At 52.2% G+C, this 20,911-nt stretch overlaps 1 pseudogene; it reads right to left on the bottom strand.

Annotated features, from left to right (window-relative positions):
- Nucleotides 1–15,343: 15,343 nt before the first annotated feature.
- LOC111942581 (serine/threonine-protein kinase pim-1-like) lies at nucleotides 15,344–18,264 on the bottom strand (annotated as a pseudogene).
- Nucleotides 18,265–20,911: the final 2,647 nt, after the last annotated feature.

Raw genomic sequence — 20,911 nt, forward strand, 5'->3', positions numbered from 1 at the left:
ACAGACCCCTCCCTCAGGTGTGTGATCCAGGACTTTTCTGCTTTTTCCCAGCTCAGGTGAGCCATGTGCAGCATTCCAGAGGGATGGAGCTATCATGTTTGTAATCCATGATTTTCCCATTTTTTCCCCAGTTGTTCCCAGTCCAGGTGAGCCGTGTGCAGCCTTCCAAATGGATTGGTTCAATCCAGGAAGGATTTTATTCCCTATGGGAATAAACCTTGTCTCTAAAACACTCCCAGAATGGCAAAATCCTGATTTTAGCAGCTTTTTCCAGCTCCACATTGCAGGAATTCATGGATCTGCTGAATAGTGGATGCTCATCCCGAATATTCTGCCCATTTGTCTAGGAACACTCCGGTGATGGTGCTGATACAAGTTGTGCTGATTCAGTCTTCTGAGATTTTTGGGAATGGTTTTTTTATGTGATTTCAGGCATCTGGTGGGGTGGGGGGGGAAGGACACAAATCATTTGGAAAAATACCGGATAATGCTGGGAATGAGGAAATGTCAGTGGAAGCAAGCAGAAAGTTAGTGGGAAAAAACAGAATTTTTAAGCAGGGAAAAAAAGGATGACATTCCTACCAAATGCACTGGATGCGTATGGATGCTGAAAGCAGGCAGGGAGCACAGAGTCTAAAAAAACTGAAACTAAGTCACACAGGCTTCTCGCTCTGGAAAGCATAAGAAGGAATCCCAACAGTCCTTGTTGAAGGACACCAATTGGCAGGTGTTGTTTAGTCGAGGGCTGGTGTTCCACTTAAGCAATGAAGGTGATGTGTACCTTTAATGAGCAATAAGAGTTTTACCTCTCAGACCTTCTCGACCATGTGTATAAAAGAAGATTAAGAATAATAAACTTTGCTCTCTTGGACAACGCAGCCAAGGGAGTCAGTGTCATACTCCTCGCCGTTCCTAAAATAGTGCGAGAGAAAATAATAACTTGGAGGTGGAATAGGAGAAATTCCAACACAACAGGTTAGCAAGGCCTGGGAGGGCCCAAATTTTTCATTTTATTTGGGAAATTTTTTGGTGCTTATCAATGTTATTGCATTTTTTTCTCCAAGAAAATCCCACTTTTCCTTTCTGATGGTACTGGCAGTCACCTCCTGTTTTTGTAGTTCTGATTTTGCCCATCCATATTCCCAAAAGTTTTTCGAAACTTCTGTAAAATGATGAAAATGATGATGGACTGTGGCCTTTTTACTTTCTCCTTACTTGTGATGCAATTGCAGTGAAAAGAAGAAGAAAAAACATTGATAAGAAATGGTCAAAAAAAAAAGATAAAAAGATCAGCATTTTACCATGTATCAGTGCCTGACTATTTGCTTTAAAGCTTTGTTTGGCTAGTGGTCTTTTTGCTATAAAATAGAATTATATGAAGCCCTGAGGATGTTTAAAAAGAAGAGAAAAAATAATTAAAATGTAAAAAATTGTTTTTCACGGGAGCAATCCTTTTAGAGCATGAAAAAAAAAATCCCACAAAAAGAATAATAGTGTAAATAATCATATTCATAACTGTATTAGTAAAACATTGTCATTGTTCTGAATATTTCTTCTTTGTAGCTTTTTGGGGACTAAAAGTTTGCAACTTTATTTTGCTATTTAAAAGACCTTATTTTCCCATGTATTATTCTGGAGAAGAAAACTGCTTTGCTTTTTTTTGATTTTTAATTTTTATTCCTTTGAGTTGTCAGGAATTTTCCTGGTTGAAAAATAAAAAAATAAGGAGAGATAAAGAGATAAGGGGAAAAAAGGAAGAAAAAAGGTTAAAATAAAGGAAAAATCTCTTGAAAATATAAAAAAATAAACAAAAAAACCCCAGTTACACTGTTTTCAATGTGTGACTGAGTGCCTTGATTTTTCCATGTTTTTTGGTGCTTTCAGGATTTATAGAGCTGTCTGGACACAATGTTGAGCTTGGCAGAGATTCCATAGCCGCTGGAGCCATTCCCAGTTTTTCTTTCCACCTGTAGTATCTGATGCCGTCATGTACATGACCATTCTGTAGCAGTAACTGTGCCATTTTTCAAATTCCTGATGCCTGGAATGATGTTATTCTATGGGAATTAAGAAGGGAAGCTGGAGGATCTGAAATTCTCTATGCCCGGAATGTGTTATTCCACGGAAATTTTGGAGGAGAGCAGGAGGATTCCAAATTCTCAATGCCTCGAATGCCATTATTCCATGAGAATTTGGTGGGAATTTGGGAGGGGAGCTGGAAGACTTAAAATTCCTGAAGCTTGGAATGCTGTTAATCCCTGGGAATTTGGGAGTGGAAATGAAGGATTCCAAATTCCCAGTGTTTGTAATACTGTTATTCCATAGGAATTTCAGGAGGAAAGCAGGAGAATTCTAAATTCCAGACACCTGGAATGCCACTATTCCATGGGAATTTGAGAGGGGAGGTGGAGGAGTCAAAACTCCTGATGCCTGGAATGCTGTTATTCCATGGGAATTTGGTGGGAATTTCAGAGGGCATATAGAGGAGTTGGAACTCCCGATGCCCAGAATTCTGTAATTCTATGTTTTTGGTGGGAATTGGGAAGGAGAGCTGGAAGATTTTTAAATTCTTGATACCTGGAATGCCATTATTCCACAGGAATCTGTGAGGGGAGCTGGAGGATTCCAAATTCCCAATGCCTGGAATGACATTATTCCATGGATATTTGGGAGAGGAGCTGGAGGATTCCAAATCCTCGGCACCTGAAATGCCGTTATTCCATGGTTTCCATGTGCTGCCCAGAAAATCCAACCCCCAAGTTTCAAATCCAACTTTTGACTTTCAAATCAAACCTTTGACCACGTAAACAATCTTGGAACTCAAGTGCAACCTAGACAATCAAATTTAACCTTAAAACACCTGGGATGGGATGGGAGGGGATGGGATGGAATTGATAGGACCAAGCTTCTTTTTTTTTTCCCCAGAATGCAAGAAAGACAGTCAGAAAAGCAGAAGGAAACATAACAGTATCTCTGTACAACTGAATTGTCCTGGGAAACTCAGAAATTGATGGTGTTCTGGTGCTACTGCCAATCCCTTCCATGGAAAAAATTCATTCCAGGAAGGAGCAACATCATCTGACAGATGCCCAGAGTTGCCAGCAGTTGCTCCAGGAGCTCCTGCCATCAGCCCCTGCAGGAAGGAGCCCAGCCCCCAATGCACTTGGGCTTTGGCTGCCCTCTGGCACAGAAGCCCCCCAGGGGCACAGGTCTCTGGGGCAGGAGAAGGGCACCAGCAGTGCCAGGGCTCGGGGGGTGGCAGGTCTGCTTCAGTGGGGACTCTGCCACACCTGCTGATTTCAGTGCTGGCTGGGCCCCAGGGCTCAGAGCAGCATTTGTGCCCTGGCCCACACGTTCCATGTCTGTGTCACAGCCTGTGTGGGTTTAGGATGGTCACCAGACAGGATGTGTCCAAAGGAGGCCGTGCCAGCTTCTGTGCAAGGCCCCGTGCCCTTCCTGCTGCGGCTGTGTCGGCAGCCCTGGGGCTCCTTCTGCTGCCCTGAGCCCGCAGAGCAGGGCAGCGTTTGCTGATGGTTTGAGGCATTCCTAAATATCCTGTTGGGCTCATTCAATGTGTTCATTCCTTGTTTTCTCACAAACCAGAATTTCTCATTCCTAAACCTTGTCCAGATTGAGGAGGAGGCTGTGAGGAAGAGGAAGATGCCCCAGGACACCCGGGCAGGTGAGGAGGAAGTCAGTGCCCTTTTCCCCCTCTCTCCTGCTCCATCTCCCAGCCCAGCATGGCCCCCAGCTGCAGGACAACCCCGCTGCCGACACCGTCCTGCCGGGGATGCACTGGGGGGATCTCCTTCCCCTTCCCTCTGGCACGGAGGCAAATCCCATCCTCTCCTTGTCCTTCCTCCCCCAGACGTGGAGCTGAGGATGGAGACCAGAGAGGACAGATCCCCACAGCAGAACCTCATAGATGAGGCTGTTTTGAGTGGCTCCAGAGTGCAAGAAAAAGCCCTGGAGATCCTGCAAGAAGAGGGGCTCCAAACCCCTTTTCCTCTGAGGAGGAAAGACCCACCCTGTGCAGGGAAGGTGACCAGAGATCCAGCTGGGGCTCTGAGCTGGTGGTCCATGAGCAGCTTCAGGATGGGGAGAAGCCCTATGAGTGCTTGGAATGTGGGAAGAGCTTCAGCCAGAGCAAGAGCCTGATTTGTCACCAGATGATCCACACTGGGGAATGGCCCTATGAGTGTAGGGAATATGGGAAGGGCTTCAGCTGCAAATCCAATCTCATCATCCACCAGCGCATCCACACTGGGGAGAGGCCCTACGAGTGTCCCCAGTGTGGGAAGAGGTTCCAAAGTGGCTCAGATCTCCTCCAGCACCAATGGATTCACACTGAGGAGGGGCCCTTCCGCTGCCCCGACTGAGGGAAGGGCTTCAAGGACAAATCCACCCTCATCACCCACCGGCACATCCACACTGGGGAGAGGCCCTACGAGTGTGGGGAATGTGGGAACAGCTTCAGCTGGAGGTCCCAAATGAGCATCCACCAGATGATCCACACAGGGGAGAGGCCCTACGTGTGTCCTGAGCGTGGGAAGAGCTTCTCAGACAGCTCTCACTTGACCAAACGCCAATGGAGGCACCACTAAGGGAAGCCCTGCAAATGACCCAACTGCAGGAACAGCTTTGTGCACTGCTCCAGCTTCATCCCCCCTTGAAGGACCCATGTTGGCAAGACACCTGGTGATCCATGTTCCCTGTGATCCACACCTATACCTCTTCCTGCCCATGGCAATATCATGATTTTGCATTGTGGAATGTGAGGGTCTGACCATGGCCCTGTCATTAGATTCAATCCCATCTCAGATCATTGCCAGGGGCAGGAAAAGGACTCGCTCTCTCTCTTCCAGGCATGAGAAAATACGTGGCCAGGAAGAGCCAGTTGCTGGTGTTGTAGTTTTCTTCGTAAATAGTTTGTCTTATCCCTCCTGTTACCAAAATTGTTTCTGTTCCTGTTTGTTCCTTATCTCGTTGCTGTTCCCAGCAAATTGTTCTTATCCCAACCCGGGATCTTTGCCTTTTGTGCTTTCCACAGGAGTTGGGATGGAAGCGAGTGGCAGTGCAGTTTTAGCTGGAGCAGGAAATTGGGGAATCCCATTCCTGAAGCCCAGCCTGTGGAAACCGAGCATCCCAGCTGGTGCCAGGCCTGGTTGCCGTGGCAGCAGCCTTGGGAGCGGGTCCCTGGCTGGGGGCTGCAGGAACCTCTTCCCTCTGGTGGCCAAGGACAGGAGTGGAGGGAGCAGCTGGAGCTGAGCTGGGCAGATTTAGGCTGGATGTGAGGAAAAGGTTTTTCCCCCGAGGCTGCTGGGGCACTGAACAGGCTCCTCAGGGAGGGCTCCCAGCTCCAGGGCTGTCTGAGCTCCAGCAGCACTTGGCCAGTGCTGCCAGGCCCAGGCTGGGATTGTCGGGGTGTCCTGTGCAGGGCCAGCAGTTGGACTGGAGGATCCCCATGGGTCCCTCCCAACTCAGCCAATTCTGTGGCTCTGTGATCCCATGAGCCTGGGGATGGGACTGCAAATGGTTGCCATGGCAATGGGCTCTGGCTCCAGGCCTGAGCTGTTGTCCACAGCAACAACTGAGGCATGGGGTCTTCATGGAGCTGCCAAGGGACTGACCATAGCAACAGGGGACTGTGATGGTTGCCATGGAAACAGACCATAGCTACAGGGGGCTGCAATGGTTGCCATGGAAACAGACCATAGCAACAGGAGGCAGTGGTCATTTCCATGGAAACAGACCATAGTTACAGGCGACAGTGATGGTTGCCATAGAAATAAATCATAGTAACAGGGGGCTGTAATGGTAGCCATGGAAAGAGACCAGAGCAACAGGTCCTGGTGATGGCTGCCTACCAAGGATCAGATTTGTTACAGACCCTCAGAGGGGATCCATGGGGCCATTCCCAGAGTCTCCAGGCTGTTCAAGAGCTGCAATGTCACAGGCACAGACAGGGGCTACAGAGAGACCTCCCAGGGGTTTCTGGGAATGCTGAAGAGCCGTGTGGTCAGACACAGTCACAGTAATTCCATGGTGACATCCCACGGGACCATGGGCTGCAAAGGCACTGCTCTGTCACAGGCACTCATGCAGGCTCCACGGTGACATCCCAGGAGTCCCCAGGCTGCCAAAGAGCCGGGATATTACAGACACTCCCAGGGCTTCCTGTCATGGGCAGAGTGGGAGCTTCTGGCAAAAGCTTTATTTCTTTATTGGAGAAACTCCTGCTGAGTCATGAAGTGGAGAAATGACACTCAACAGCCACCGTGGATCCTCAAACCCCTCCAGAATGCCTAGACTTTCAAATCCCTTCTAAGAAAAGGGACTGGAAGCAGCTGGATCCAATTGCAGCCCCAGACTTTCTCAAAAGGTTTATGTGTACATATTGGACAGGTGGAATTGAACCATAATGCAGTTTGTCCCACAGGATTAAAAATGGAATACCATCTGTCTGTTGCCGCTGAAGATGAATAGATCACACGGACACAGGTCGAGGTGTGGTGAAAAGAAGAGAGAGTTTATTTTTCCTCCCAGGATTTATAGGCTTCTGACCATGGCCAGGGATTGGATGGTCAGGATAACACTTTCTCACTGCACTGGCCATGAGAGATGCCCATCACAAGACGTGTAACAGAAAGAATGTACACATATCTATGCTTACAGTTACTGTCCTGGGAAAGTACTTAGAAAACTATGTTAGCAAACTCAGAAGCTGAGTTTTCAGAGTGACAAACTCGAATTAAAATAAATAGATGGGCCTTGCTAAAATTAAAGGTAGATAGAAAGGCCTTGCTAAAATAGAGGTAAAGCATTGGCTAACAACTAATTGTCAACGTTATGCTTGTTCAGTTGGGCTTAGAGTGAGAAATAAAGTATCTGGTAAAGAACTTCAAGAACATAAGACAGTTGCAAATCAGAAACTCATTGAAGATATGAAACAAGGAGCCCAGCCAAGGGTCCATTTGTCACTTTGCATTGAAAAGGTAGAAAGGGCAGAACAAGGAAGAACCATATCCCTTCCTCCCTTCTGTGACCCCTCCTCAGAAAAAGACCACTGACCCATTTCAAGGATCAAACTACGCATGCTTAACTGCTTTTTTTCCTAAGTAGCATAGGAAGTGAAAAGTTGGTGGGAACTGGGTCATGAATATGTATTTGTATTCAATACTTCTGTAAATAAAAAGCCTGTATTCACCTGTACTCCGGGCCGTGTGTATTAAGGGGTGACCTGACACATCAGCCCAGCACTGTGAATAAACATACACTTTTTAACCCTGAAACAGTTAAAGAGTCTTTGTCTGTCTCAGTTGGATATTGATACCAGATCATATCCATATTTTAGTAAATCAGCCTTAAAATGAATCCAAAAATTGCATGTGGAAAAAGGAAAAGAATTTGGGGGTTTGGGAAGAGTAGGATGGATTTTGTTAACAGCTAAGATAGGAAAAAGCACCAAGAGAAGGAACAATTGTTTTTGGAACACTCCCATGTGGAGTGACAGAAGAAGGTTATAGTCTCGAGCTCAGATTTGTTTGTGCAAGTGAAACAACAAGAACAAGAACAATAATGATAATGATTATAATAATGATGATAATGATGATAATGATGATAATGATGATAATGATGATAATAATATAACACAATAATATATATTTATATACATAATTAAAAATTGATAATGTGAAATAATGTTGACAGTACTGATTTGTGAGCTTTGGCTGCTCACTGTAACACTAAACACCCTACAAAAAAGGACTGGCAAAGACCCAAATGTCAGTGGTAAACTTTTGTGAATTGTATACATGGAATAAAGGAGGAAGGGGTGAAATTGGCTGGTTTTATAGGGTTTGGTGATACTATGATGCAGAATGCTTTGTCTGTTCCTGTGAAAAGCACAGTGATTAAGACTGCTGGGTTTTTCATGTACCAGACTCTCTACAAGCTGCAGGACTGGTTGAACACGTGAAGGAGTTGTTAAAAGAGCAGTTGATAAAATGAGGAGATGGGAACCTGTCCTGGTGGAGAACCCATCTCCCAGATGTGTTCCATGCCCTTAACAATGGGCCCACTGGGGAAATGGAAACCCCTGGATGTGCACGGCTGCACCCAATTTGCAAACACAACCATGGACAGTGAGACTTGGACTGCCTGGGAAATGGTTCTGGGTGTGATGGCCCCTGACAGGGCCACCCCAGAGGCTGCAGGGCTGGACCTTCATGCACTGGAATTAATTAGGAAAAAGCCAAAGCAAATGAGAGTTAACAATACAAGAATAGGAATTCAGATTCCTCCAGAACACTTTGGTTTGGTAACTGCTCACTTGAGCTTGGCCTTGCAAAGTGTTGATGTCATGGGAGGAAGAATTGATGCAGATTATCAAGGAGAAATTAAAGTAAGTCTGTTAAACAATAATGAACAAGATTTTGTTTTCCAACCCCATGGCAGGATAGTACAGTTATTAATACTGCAGTTTTAAAAACAATTGTGAAAGAAGGACATCTACCTCAAATCACCTCTGTTCATGGAGATCAAGAGTTTGAATGCACCAGTCCTAATAATTGGTCCAGAGGCCAAATGGCCCTCCAGAGGCAGCTGAAGGAATAGCTCTGGGGAAAGACAACACTGTTTGAATCCTGAAACCTGGGCAGGAACAATGGGAATATCCCTGCAGCCAAGTGTTCTCTGCCACAACAAGCTGATGTTATGGGATATTGTTTTACAAATGCTGCCAGACCAGATCTCCCTGTTTGCCCCAACGACCCCTTTGGAAAATGCTCTGATCCACGGGGCTCCATGTGAAGGCTGATGTGACACTGAGGGACTTCCACACCAATTCCAGCCAGGAGCCTGGGTGCCCATCAGGGACTGGGACCTGGCAATTCTCCAGCCGAAGGGGAGAGGATCCCAATTTCCAGCTCCTGGCTGGAATTGGTGTGCAAGTCCCTCAGTGTCACATCAGCCTTCACATGGAGCCCTGTGGATCAGAACATTTTCCAAAGGGGTCGTTGGGCCAAACAGGGAGATTTGCTCTGGCAGCATCTGTAAAACAATATTGACTTGTCGTGGCAGAGAACACTTGGCTGCAGGGATATATTCCCATTCTTCATGCTCAGGTTTCAGGATTCAAACAGTGTTGTCTTTCCCCAGAGCTGTTCCTTCAGCTGCCTCTGGAGGGCCATTTGGCCTCTGGACCCACACTCTGGACCAATTATTAGGACTGCTGCATCCAAACCTTTTGTCTCCACAAACAGTGCTGATTGGAGGTGGATCTCCTTCTTTCACAATCGTTTTTAAACTGCAATATCAATATTTGTGGATAACCTGTCATGGGGTTGAATAATCCAATCTTCTTCATTCATTTTTAACAGAATTTCTTTAATTTCTCCTTCATAATCTGCATCAATTCCTCCTCCCATGACATCAACACTTTTCAAGGCCAAGCTCAAGTGAGCAGTTACCAAACCAAAGCATCCTGGAGGAATCTGAATTCCTGTTCTTGTATTGTTAACTTTCATTTGCTTTGGCTTTTTCCTAATTAATTCCAGTGCATGAAGGTCCAGCCCTGCAGCCTCTGGGGTGGCCCTGTCAGGGGCCATCACACCCAGAACCATTTCCCAGGCAGTCCAAGTCTCACTGTCCATGGTTGTGTTTGCAAATTGGGTGCAGCCCTGCACACCCAGGGGTTTCCATTTCCCCAGTGGGCCCATTGTTAAGGGCATGGAACACATCTGGGAGATGGGTTCTCCACCAGGACAGGTTCCCATCTCCTCATTTTATCAACTGCTCCCTTAACAACTCCTTCACCTGTTCAACCAATCCCGCAGCTTGTAGAGAGTCTGGTACATGAAAAACCCAGCAGTCTTAATCACTGTGCTTTTCACAGGAACAGACAAAGCATTCTGCATCATAGTATCAACAAACCCTATAAAAATAGCCAGTTTTATCCCTTCCTCCTTTATTCCTTGTATACAATTCACAAAGTTTACCATTGACATTTGGGTCTTTGCCAGTTCTTTTTTGTAGGGTATTTGGTGTTACAGTGAGCAGCCAAAACTCACAAATTGGTATTTTCAGCATTATTTCACATTATTGAGTTTTGATTATATATATAAATATATATTATTGTGTTGTTATTGTTATTGTTATTATGTTACTTGCACAAACAAACCTGAGCTCAAGACTAAAACCTTTTTCTGTACCTTCATGTGGGAGCATTCCAAAAAACAACTGTTCCTTCCGTTGGTGCTGTTAAGAAAATCCATCCTTGTCTTCCCAAACCCACAAGTTCTTTTCCTTTTTCCATATGCAATGTTTGGATGCATTTTAAGACATCCTGCGGTTCAGCCTCTTTTAACCGACTGCCCCACTGCTCGCACGGTGCTCCCACCTCAGCCCCACTCCAGAGCCAGTGAACTCTGGGGAGGGCTTCCCTTCTGGGAATTTGAGATGGGACAGATTCCTTACATTTACATTTAAAAAGTGATATTTTGTTGTGATCTGGCCAGACTTTGCCAATTTGGTTTCACCAGTGGGCAGGGTCAGCACCAAAGGCACCAACACCACCTGAAGGAATCAGTGTCACTTACTGCAGCTCCAAGCAGCAAAGGATCACAAAAGGAGCAGCTCAGCAATGCACCCAATCATCACTGCCAAAGATTGCCTGCAGGCATTAACAAAGATCCAGTTCCCCTCAGACTTTGCCATCCCCAGATCCACCCATCAGCTGGGGAAGCTGTCACAGCCAAGGACTGGAGAGCCACTCCTGGACACTGGGAAATCCTGCAGGTGCCTCCAGCCACAGGTGAGGCTCAACCTCTGCTGTGAGAGAGGGCCCAGCTTTGATAGTGCTGAATAAACAAACTGACAGCACTTCTGCTGTGGGAACATCTGGTTTCATCCTCCTCTTGGGTCCCTACCAAAGCCTGGCCAGGCCTCAAGGAGGAACCAAGGGAGTTGACTCTGTCCATACACCCCAAACAAGGCCAGATATCAGACTGAATCGCCTTGTCTGGCTTCTAAACACAGAAAGGTCAATCCATGTTTCATTGATGAGTGGATCCATCTATCACAGTGCTAATGACCATGCATATTTCAGTAATGAGCAGACAGACAGATAACCTCTGGTTGGAAGGTTCATCCAGAGGTCACCTTTGGCTCAGGGCCTGTTGTTCAGACCTTGGCACTTCAGGGACGAGGTTTAGTGCTGGGCTTGACACTGCTGCGTGACTGGCTGGACTGGATGAGCTCAGAGGCCTTTTCCAGCAAAATGGATTCTAAAATTGCAGGATTCTATCTGCTGCATTCAGCTAGGTCCATTACTTAGCAGCATTACTTTGGCCCAAAAGCCCCCTCTTGCTCAGCTCTTGTGGCCTGAGGCTTCAGCTCCTTCAGCTCCTGGTGCTGAGCTGCTCACGCTGAACGAGACGACTCAGAGAGAAGAATACAGTTCATCCAATTCCTTCTGGGACACAGAGAGGGGAGGTGTGAAAACAGGAGCATTGTTTGGTGTGGCCTCTTCTCTGCCCTTCACACCTTTCAGGGCTTTGAACCAGCCAAGAGCTTTCTCCAGGAGTTCAATGAGGCAGCTGTTCCTGCTCCCAGGTCTGGCTCTTCCCAGTCTCTGACCTTGACTGCTTTTGTCGCTCTTGCTGTGCCCTCTGCTCCCCCAGGGCTCTGTGGCTGCTGCCCAGGACTGTGGGACTGGCACAGATCAAGGGGTCGAGCCCCTCCTTTCTGGAGGCCCTTGGAGCTGCCTGGTCACAGCAGCCTTTTCCATCTGGAAGCTCCACATGGAGAGGAAGTCCCCAGCTCTGTTCCTGGCGTAACATGCAGGAGCCCAGGGCTGCCATTTCAAGTCCCTGCTGGCACTGAGGGCTCCCAGGTGCCTCAGGCTGCTGTGACAGCGCTGCACAGGGAGGGAAGCATGGCAGAGGCTGCACTGAAAGTCAGCTCCATGTGCTGCTGTTGGTACTGCTGCGGGTGCTGGCACTGCTGGTGCTGGTGGTGCTGGTGCTGGTGCTGGTGGTGCTGCTGCTGGTGCAGGTGCTGGTGGTGGTGCTGCTGATGCTATGGCTGGTGCTGCTGGTGCTGATCCTGCCCCTGGTGCTACTGCTGGTGCTGCTGGTGCTGGTGCTGCTGCTGCTGGCACTGGTGCAGGTGCTGGTGATGCTGATGCTGCTGCTGGCACTACTGGTGCTGCTTGTGCTGGTGTTGGTGCTGGTGACGATGGTGCTACTGGTGCTGCTGCCTCTGCTGCTGCTGGTACTGCTGGTGCTGCCACTGGTGCTGCTAGTGCTTCTGCTGGTGCTGCTGGTGGTGGTGGTGGTGCTCCTGCTGCTTCTGCTGGTGCTGGTACTGCTGGTGCTGCCACTGATGCTGCTGATGGTGCTGCTGGTGCTGCTTCTTCTGGTGCTGCTGCTGCTGGTGCTTGTCCAGCCCTTGGTGCTGCTGCTGATGCTATGGCTGGTGCTGCTGCTGGTGCTGCTGGTGCTGATCCTGCCCCTGGTGCTACTGCTGGTGCTGGCGGTGCTGGTGCTGCTGCTGCTCGCACTGGTGGCAGTGCTGCTGCTGGTTCTGCTGGTGCTGCTGGTGCTGGTGATGCCACTGATGCTGCTGGTGGTGCTGCTGGTGCTGCAGGTGCTGCTGCTGCTGATGCTGTACTGGTGATGCTGGTGCTGCTGGTGCTTCTGCTGGTGCTGCTGCTGGTGCTGCTGGTGCTGGTCCAGCCCCTGGTGCTGCTGCTGGTGCTGCTGGTGCTGGCAGTGCTCGTGCTGCTGTTGCTGGTGCTGCTGCTGCTAGTGCTGCTGGTGCTGGGGCTGCTGCTGCTGCTGCTGCTGCTGCTGGCACTGCTGGTGCTGCTGGTGCTGGTGCTGCCACTGATGTTGCTGGTGGTGATGCTGGTGCTGCTGCTGCTGCTGCTGATCCTGCCCCTGGTGCTACTGCTGGTGCTGGCGGTTCTGTTGCTGCTGTTGCTGCTGCTGCTGGTGCTGCTAGCACTGCTGGTGCTGGTGGTGGTGGTGCTGCTGCTGGTGCTGCTGGTACTGGTGCTGCTGGTGCTGCTGGTCCTGCTTCTGGTGCTGATGCTGGTGCTGCTCTTGGTGCTGCTGGTGCTGCTGCTGTTGCTGCTATTGTTGCTGCTGTTGTTGCTGCTGCCACTGATGCTGCTGCTGATGCTGCTGCTTCTGGTGCTGCTGGTGCTGCTGCTGGTCCAGCCCCTGGTGCTGCTGCTGATGCTATGGCTGGTGCTGCTGCTGGTGCTGCTGGTGCTGATCCTGCCCCTGGTGCTACTGCTGGTGCTGGTGGTACTGCTGCTGGCACTGGTGGTAGTGCTGCTGCTGGTTCTGCTGGTACTGCTGGTGCTGCTGGTCCTGGTGCTGCAGGTGATGCTGCTGCTGCTGCTGCTGCTGGTGATGCTGGTGCTGCTGGTGCTGCTCGTGCTGGTGGTGGTGCTGCTCGTGCTGGTGGTGGTGCTGCTGCTGGCACTGCTGGTGAAGCTAGTGCTGGTCCTGTCCCTGGTGCTGCTACCGCTGCTGGTTCTGCTGGTACTGCTGGTGCTGCTGGTGCTGCTGCTGCTGGTGATGCTGGTGCTGCTGGTGCTGGTACTGCTGGCACTGATGGTGCTGTTGGTGCTGGTGCTGCTGCTGCTTCGGCTGCTGGTTGTGCTGCTGCTGGTGCTGCTTTTGGTGCTGGTGCTGCTTTTGGTGCTGGTGCTGCTGCTGCTGCTGTTGGTGCTTCTGGAGCTGGTTCTGCTGGTACTGCTGGTGCTGCTGCTGGTGCTGCTGGTGCTGATCCTGCCCCTGGTGCTACTGCTGGTGCTGGTGCTGCTGGAGCTGGTGCTGCTGGAGCTGGTTCTGCTGGTACTGCTGGTGCTGCTGGTGCTGCTGGTGCTGCTGCTGGTGCTGATCCTGCCCCTGGTGCTGCCGCTCGTGCTGCTGCTGATCGTGCTGCTGGTGGTGCTGCTGCTGGCGCTGCTGGTGAAGCTGGTGCTGGTGGTGGTGCTGCTCCTGCTGCTGGTGGTGCTGCTGCTGATGCTACTGCTGGTGCTGCTGGCACTGCTGGTGCTGCTGCTGGTGCTGCTGCTGATGCCTTTGGTGCTGGTGCTGCTGCTGCGATCATTTTTCCAGCACTGCCCCACACTGAGGGATCAGATCCAGGCACTGCTACTGCTCCCTCGGGACCAGCCCCAGTTTGGTTGTTGCTGTCAGTGCCAGCACAAGCCGTGGCTGGAGCAGCGGGTGCTGACAGTGCCCCAAGGCCAGGGGCTGGTGGGGTCCCTGGGCTGGGGCTGGGAGGGAGCTGCCCCTTGTTCTCCCTGTGCCTCACGCAGAGCTGGGCCAGGCACAAGTGGGGCAGCAGAGCCAACAGGGAGCCTGTGACTCTCTTCCAGCCGTGTCTGCTCAGAGTTTGGCCTTGGAGCTTCAGGTGGGCAAAGGCAGCTGCTCTGCTCCCTCTGCGTGTGCCCGTGTTCAGCAGTGCTGCTCCATCAGTCTGTGCCCAGCAACGGGGAAAAGCCTCAGCCCTGCAGGGCCAGGAGCTGCCGGGCTCTGCCTGAGCAGCTCAGCCAGCGGGAAGGGAGCTGCTCCACACAGGAACCAGGAGCAAAGGACAATTCTTTTTCATAGCATGATTTCTGTTTTAAGGGGAAAAATGCGGAAAAATAAAAAAAACTTCTATAAAATGTGAAAGATAAAAACAGAACCCAAGTGTGTAGTGAAAAATCTTCTCTAACTTTGAATTAAGGTGTAATTGGTCTTTTGAAACATAAAACTCAGTTATTTACTTTGTAAATGTGCTGATGGCATGATGCATCTTACCGGCGTCAGGAACCTTTTTGAAAAAGTTTGTGGGGTTTGATTCCAATATTGTTATTTTAAATTGTGGTGAAATTGGAGTGAAGCAAGAAGAAACTGCTTTGCGCCTTCACAGCTCCAAGCAGCACTGGGAATCTAAATTCTGTCAAACCCCAAATCCTTTAGAAGATGCCCTTCCTTCTCACCCTGTGAATGAGCCGCACATTCCCTTTCAAACATTCAGGGGTTTCTTAAAGATGCAAAGTCCCACTTACAGCTTTTTGCTCTGGTTTGGAAGTGCAGAGGGGCGATTCTTCATCCATCAGCTCCAGACTGCACTGCCTCAGGAACACAGCAGTGGCACTTCTAGAGGAGGAAGAAAGTGCAATTGCACAATTGCAGCCAAAAAGAAAGGAAGAGTGGGACACAGAAAACATCCTGTGCAGATGCAGGCATTCAGCTGGGACTGTGGAGAGTTTGGGTTCTTGCCAATTGGATGTGTGTCCCTAACTGCAATCTCTTGGCCTGCAGGAGAGTCTCACTCACCTGCAAAAGCAGAAAGCTCAGGCGGTGTGCTGGGAACGGGCTCGTGTGATGCAAAGCTGTCAGAGCAATGGGAGGGCAGGGTGAGCCCAGCTGTGCCTGGGGCTGAGCCCAGCAGAGCCCTGGCAGAGCCCAGAGCAGCCTCAGCATCCGCAGAGCCCGGCTGCAAGGAGAGAAACCAGAAACCGCCCGTCAGCTGAAGGCTCCTGTCCCCTTGTCCCAGCCACCCGCGGTGCCCAGGCCATGCTGGCCGTGCTCAGAGCTGGGCCCAAAGCTGCCCATCACTGCTGCCTTTGGGAGCAGAGCAGGAGGGCAGGCCATGTGCCCAGCCTGCAGCCAGCCACGGCAGACCCAGCCCCTCAGCAGCTGTCCAGAGACAAAAAGCAGCTTGGCAGCCAACTGAAGAATTGCTTGCATCCACCCCAGCCAAGGGGGGAACCTTTGGTGCCTGGCCAGGCTGTGCCATGCCCAGATCTGGGAGCATCCCCTGGCTGTGGACTCACCTGCAAATTGGGCGTGGAGCGAGTCTTTGAAGAAGACATGCCAGAATTGAAATCCATCATCTTCAGCTGGCCAGCTGGAGGAAGAGATTGCCATCCTTGAGGTTGTCCTTGGTGTCTCCAGCAGCAGCCCCAGCTGGTAACAGCTTCTCCAGGGGCTCCTTCTCCTTGCCTAGGGGCCAGACCAGGCTGTCAGTGCTCTGCCCAGGGTCCCAGCCATCAGTGAAGCAGACAAGCAAAAGCAGGGGGAATGGTGGCCACCAGTGCTTGCTACACCAGGTGCCCAGCTCAGCTCCAGCCCAAGAGCTGTGTGTTCCCTTCTGATGACCCCTGCTCAGAGCTACAGGCACGACAAAAACAGCCTGGTTTGCTTTGCCACCGATTGCCAAGAAATGTGTGGAGCTGTTACCTGCCAGGCCCCTGGATCCAACTGTGCATGTGGATCTCTCCCATCTCCTAGGGCAGATGAACAGCCTGCATCCAAGGATCGCGCAAAAGGTCTTCTAAGGATGGCCTGTCCGAGGGTTGCATGGACAAACACCTCTTAATAATATCTTGGCATTCTGAAGAGAGAAACCAGGAATCACCAGTCAGTTGGAGAAGTTGCCGCCCCCTTCCAGTGCCCAGGCCATGCTGGGTGTGCCCAGAGCTGGGCCTCAACTTCCCCATGGATTCCCTGTTTGCAGGAGAGCAGGACATGTGCCACCTCCTCAGCAGCTGCCAGAGCAGGATGCTCATGAGCCCACAGCTGTCTCCCAAGCCTGGTGTTCCCCCTGTGCCCAGAGATGAGGATTTACCTTGGGAGAGCCGTCGTGGGAACAAGATCCGCCCCCAGATGATCTGCTGGCCCCTCATGAATGGGTGCTTCCCTATGACCAGCTGGTAGAGCAGGAGGCCCAGGGACCAGATTGTTGCTGCCTGGCCATGGTAGCGTTGCTGGTGGATCCACTCTGGTGGGCTGTAGGACAGGGTTCCTGTGGAACACAGATGGAGATCATCAGGGGAATGCTGCTGCTCCCAGAGCCTGGCCCCAGCATCCCTGGGCATGTGGGGGCTGCCCCAGAGACACACGGGGTGACCCACTGCCCTCTTGCCAGCACCTGGCACTTGGCTACAAACCCAGGGTTGGAAAAGAAGCCACTGCTGCTGCAAGAGGGCAGCAGAAGCACTGGGGAGGCCCAACCATGACAAGCAAATAAAAACCCACCCCGTGGTAGAGAAAAAACACTCTCCTCCCTGCCTGCATGGCCTCCAACACATTGTTAATAGGCCAAGGCAAACGTGGGGAGCAGAGGAGTTCAAGCCCTTCCTCGCTGACTCACTAAACTCTCTGGGGCATGGGGTCAGACCCCCGCCCTCTGCTACCCCCATGGGGGTTTTTGTCAGGCTGGCTGTCCCAGCCCCAGCCCAGGGCACAGTGGGTGCTGAAGGCTCTTGGCAGGGCTGGGAGCTGGCCCCCCTCACACCCCCATCCAAATCAATTTGCCTCAAGCATTGATCCCATCCTGGCAGCACCACGGGGAATCCCCGGTGCCACAGCCAGGCTGGGCCATGAGATGGCCAGGAGCATCCCCTGCGAGGGCTCACCTGCAAACTGGGTGTAGGCTGTGTCTTGCAGGAAGGCGCCACAGCCAAAGTCGATCAATTTCAGCTGCCCTGTGGCCAGGTCGAGCCGGATGTTCTCCGGTTTTATGTCCCTGTGCAGGACCCCGCAGCTGCTGCAGTGCTGCACGGCCTCCAGCACCTGGCGAAAGAGCCCCCGCGCCTCCTCCTCTGGCAGGAACCTCCGCTCCGCCAGCAAATGCGAGAGGTCCTGGCACTGCTGTGGACGCTCCAACACTAACACGAAGCTGTCGGGGAGCTCAAGCCACTCCAGCAGCTGAATGACTGCAGCACAGCCAGAGGACACCCTGTCCAGCAGCACGATCTCCATGGGAGCACGGGTGCCGTCGGGCTGCGGGAGGAGCACGGTGCTGTCAGTGGGGCTGAGGCCGGGCCAGGGCTCTGGGACCCCTCAGCCAGCCCGGGATACTCTGCACACCTCGCTCACCCCACGCCCGCTCTCCCCGCAGGGCTCTCGGCGGCTCCCACCCCGCCGGGCCCCGGCTCATCCCTGCCCGGCACGCCCCGGCTTCTGCCGCTGGCCCCGCACACTCACCAGCTCGCCCCAGAGCCGGACGCGATCCCGCGGCACACATTTCATGGCCACCTGCGAGCAAGGAGCAGCAGAGGCTTGAGCTCGCTGCCCGCCCCGCCGCGCCCCCGCCATCTCCTCCGCCCCCTCCTCCTCCTCCTCCTCTGCCCACCGCTCACCGGGGCGCCGTCCGAGAGTCGCGTGGCCGCGAAGACGCTGCCGAAGCCGCCGCGCCCCAGCAGCGGGCCCAGCTCGTAGCGCTCCTGCAGGGCCTCCTGCGCCTTCCCTGGGGGCGAGTCGCGGCTGTCAGCGCTTGGCCCGGGGACAGGAACGTCCCCCGAGCGCTCCCCGAGCTCCCCGGGCCTGGCATCCGCAGGCGTTCCCTCATTGGAACGCGGCAGCGGCGGCTCGGGGCCAGCGGCCGCGCTGCTGAGCGGCGGAGCTCGGGCCGGGGAAGCCGCAGCGGAGGCGGCGGCAGCGGCCGCGCCGCCTGTGTCCTCCGCGGGCCCCGGGAGGAGCCGGGGTCGGGGCCGGGGTCGGGGCCGGGGTCGGGGCCGGGGCCGAGGCCGGGACCGGAGCCTGCGTCGGGGCCGGGGCCGGGATCGGGCAAGGCGGAGCCAAAGGGCAGCGATTCCGCCCCAGCCCCAGGCAATGATGCCCGCCCAGCAGCGCCAGCGCCAGCACAGCCAGAGCCCGGCGGAGGCGAGACCACGGCGGGACGGCCGGGGCCGGGGCCGGGGCAACCCCGCCTGGGCCCGTGGGCGGGTCCGGGGGCGGGCCGGGGGCATGGCCCGGGCGGGTACGGGGAGAGGGAACCTGGAAGAGAGGGGGGACGCAGGAAAAGGGAGACCCGGAGGGAATGTGGGACAGTGGGAAAGGGAGAGGAGAGACAGAAAAGTGATAAATTGGCTGCTTTCGCTGCTTTCACTGCTGCTGCTGCCGCCGCTGCTGCTGCTGCCGCTGCTGCCGCCGCTGCAACTGAAGCACCGGGACCGTTTGTCCCCGTGTCCGTTTGTCCGTTGCCCGCTCGGCCCCGGCCCGAGCCCCGCACTCCCCGGGCAGCCCCTGAGCCTGGCCAAACACGGGAACTTTGCCGTGTTGAGCCAAGAGCCAGAGTCTTGACTCCTGCACAGGGGCACAGGAATGCCCTTGGCTGCTGCTGTGCCTTGTCCCTGCTGAGGGTCAGACACCATCTGAGCACATTCCCTGAATGCAGAATTTGTACCCGACCCAAGCGCTGCACTTGTGTCTCCAGCATTGCTTTCCAAGGAAAACAGGGCAAGGCAAACTGGGTATAGCTCATGGTATTTTACAGTGTCTAAAACTTGCCAAGTCTCAGATCTTAGAGGTGAGATCCATTTGGAATGAATGGGATGGAGAAAGTGCAAGATGGAAAAGGGGAACATAAAAATAAATAGAGAAAAATAGAGAAAAACATATTGGTTGTTTCTTTTGATTTGATTTTCATTTCATAAAAAAGTTGTTTCAATTTTCCCAGAATCTTCTCCACAGTCCCGTCTGTTCTTTCCAAAAACCTGTCCTGGAGAACAAGGCGCAGCTCCTGTCACAAGATGTGCCCCCAGCTGCAGCTTCTCTTGGCTTCCCACACTGTGACTGCAGCACAACTCTTGCAGCAAAGCAGGACAAATATTTGAAGCACTTGACAATTTGTTACTTCTTTTCCTTGTGCACTGGGGAGTTGTGCCATTGGTAAGGTTTCCACTGTTACTCTTCTACCCAAAGAAAACATGATGAGGTACCGGGAATTGTTAGGGAATACAAGCCTGGCTGAATGTGGAGAAAGAATCTCCAGGGTGTGCAGCCAGAAGTGGAGAGCTGATCATTCCAAATGCCCCATGGACACCTTGAAAGTGATCTGAAACATGAAGATGGGCTGACAGAGAGAGTTTGTTTCTGTGTTCAGTTTAGATGATTCTACATCTCTTGCAGTGGTAGAAATCAAGAGCACAATCAGTTGATGATAAGCATCAGAACATGATAGGCTGGACCTCTCTGGATGACAGAAAGAATGTGAAAAGGAGAAATGCAGGGAATGACTTGGTGAACTTTGTATATAAGAAGGTACACTTTTTCCTAATAATTTCCAATTCATTCCCTTTGTTTTATCCTTTTAAAAAGGCCAATTGCATCTCAGATTCCCCATGAAATGAGAACCCTGAGCTTGTGGGACTGCCTGAAAGGTGTCCTGTTCCTTTTTCTTCAGCTGCTCAATAGAAACAGTGAAGCGAGTTGGGGAGTTCTGTTTTTTCTTTCTCCTGGTCGATTTTTTCATTTTATTTGCCACTGTAAAGGCAATTTCTGTGATGGCCTCTGTCAGTTGATTCTATTTCAGCAGCAGCAGCAGCAACAGGGCTGTGTTTGAGCACTGCAAATGTGACCTGTGTGGCTTTAATTCTCTTTGATTTTGTGCTCAGGGAGTTGGGAGCATTTGGAGATCTACTACTCATGAGGCCTTTTTAACAAGCAGTCCGAGTTCCCTGTCAAAAAAGCACAGTGGGTAGCACTGATTGAAAGAGGCAATTGCACTTGTACTGCTAAAATTCAAGTGGCAAGCAGAAGAGGGGCAAGATCAGCTGGGATCCACAATTGCAAAGGCCAAGGCACCAACAGCCTCCTGCTGTCACCTCAGGGTGAGTAAAACAGTGCTGAAAACAGCGCTGGAACCCGATCCTTTCTTCCTCTGAGGGCTGGCTGAGGGCAGCAGAGGCGGGCCTGAGGAATCAGGGCTCTTTGTGGGGGATTGTTGCTGTAGTCCAGAATTGCCCTGGCAAAAGCCCTGGCAAGCCGAGGCAGGAGCAGGTGGGAAGGGCCGGCGCTGCTGCTGCTCGTGGCCGGGAGCCCCGGCCGGGCCGGGCCGGCGCCCGCTGCGCTGCGGCTGCTGCTGCTGCCAGAGCCGGGCGGGACTCGGGGAC

Source organism: Cyanistes caeruleus, unplaced genomic scaffold (assembly GCF_971803275.1).
Source record: "Cyanistes caeruleus unplaced genomic scaffold, bCyaCae1.hap1.1 HAP1_SCAFFOLD_78, whole genome shotgun sequence".
Taxonomy (NCBI): Eukaryota; Metazoa; Chordata; class Aves; order Passeriformes; family Paridae; genus Cyanistes; species Cyanistes caeruleus.